Source organism: Hydra vulgaris, chromosome 02, assembly GCF_038396675.1.
Source record: "Hydra vulgaris chromosome 02, alternate assembly HydraT2T_AEP".
Taxonomy (NCBI): domain Eukaryota; kingdom Metazoa; phylum Cnidaria; class Hydrozoa; order Anthoathecata; family Hydridae; genus Hydra; species Hydra vulgaris.
This window is the reverse complement of record NC_088921.1, coordinates 60,305,001-60,307,090: the sequence shown is the minus strand read 5'-3', so window position 1 is coordinate 60,307,090 and position 2,090 is coordinate 60,305,001.

Below are 2,090 nucleotides of genomic sequence, written 5' to 3'. Positions count from 1 at the left end.
GAAATCAGGTAACGAAATCAGGTAACGAAATCAGGTAACGAAATCAGGTAACGAAATCAGGTAACGAAATCAGGTAACGAAATCAGGTAACGAAATCAGGTTACGAAATCAGACGATCAGGAGACGGATGTAGAAGATGGTGTTGCACAAACATGTGCAATGAACAACAGGTAGACGGTATTCTAGAAAGATTTTTGATAATGCATAAACCAGAGAAAACAGCGATCCAAAACAAGGTTGTTACGACATAATGTCTGGCAGATTTGTCGACATACTTTTAGACATATTTTCTGTCGACATAAAATATGTCCACCATATTTTCTATAGACATATTTTGACATAACTTTATGTCTGAATTATTTTCTGCTGACATAAAATATGTCAGATATATTTTCTATGGACATATTTTGACATAATTTTATGTTTGAATTATTTTCTGCTGACATAAAATATGTCAGACATATATTCTACGGACATATTTTGACATAATTTTATGTCTGCCCAGCAAACATGTCAGCGTTGAATCAACGTTGAAAACCGGTCGCAGCGTAGAAAAAGCGTTGCAGTCACAAAAACAACGCGCTTTCAACGTTGAATCAATGTTTGTTTTTGTATACTAAATCGCGGTAAATTTAAACGTTGAATAAGCGTTGAAATTGCAACGTAATTTATCTTCTCAAAAAAAGACGTTTATTCAACGTGGAATCAACTAACGCAAAAAGCCACTTTAAAGACGATTCAAAATCTATGCTTCATCAACGTTAAAAATAAACCGCTTTTTAAACGTCACATTTTCAACGTTGAATAAGCGTATAAATATCAACTTATATTATCTTCTCAAAAAATCTCGTTTATTCAACGTTGAATAAAAGTACGCAAATAATCACTGTAAAAATGTCGCAAAGTTGAAGGTTTATCAACGTTAGACATTAGCTGCTTTTTCAACGTATTTAAGCTATTTATGAAACAACGCTTATTCAACGTTACATATACCAACGTTGAAAATGTGGTAGTTAAAAAACGTTGAAAAAGTGTTATTATGCCAACGTTAATTAAACGTTGTTTTGATAACGTTGAGGAAGTGACACATTGAAAATTTTTGTCTCATTAACTAGCCATTACAAAAATAATTTGCCGTAAAGAAAAGGCAATGAAAACTTAATAGAATGCATGCAGATAGTATTAAAAAAATATTTTAATAAAGTTATGTTTTATAACTTCTTTTTATTGCGGCTAATTTAAAACTTTTAGACTTTGCATCAAATTGTATATAACATACATAAATCTCAGAGTATATTCGGTTTATTCAGGTTATTTTTGTTGATGATTTATTTATTTGAAAATGACCATTTATTCTTTATCATATATTTTTATTTATTTTAATAATATGTATTTATGCATGTATATATGGGTAAATTTATGAATATATATAAAAGAAAAATATAAATTTAATATATGTGTATAAAATGTTTATATTTCTAGTCCTAATTTTGGAATTGGTGTTGTATATTTAATTCTAACATTTATTATTTATCACATACCTTTGATATATATATTGTTTTTATTTTAATATTATGTATTAATGCATGTAATTATGAATATATATATAAGATGTATATACATTTTATATATATACATATATATGTATATATATGCATATATATATTTTATATATAAACATATATATAAATATATATATATATATATATATATATATATATACATATATATATATATATATATATATATATATATATATATATATATATAGTATATATATATATATGTATATATACATATATATACATACATTATATATATATATATATATATATATATATATATATATATATTTATATATATATATATATATATATATATATATATATGTATATATATATGTTAATATATGTGTGTGTATATATATATATATATATATATATATATATATATATATATTATATATATATATATATATATATATATATATATATATATATATATATATATATATATATATATATATACATACATATATATATATGCATATAAACATATATATTTGTTTATAAATATATATATATATATAT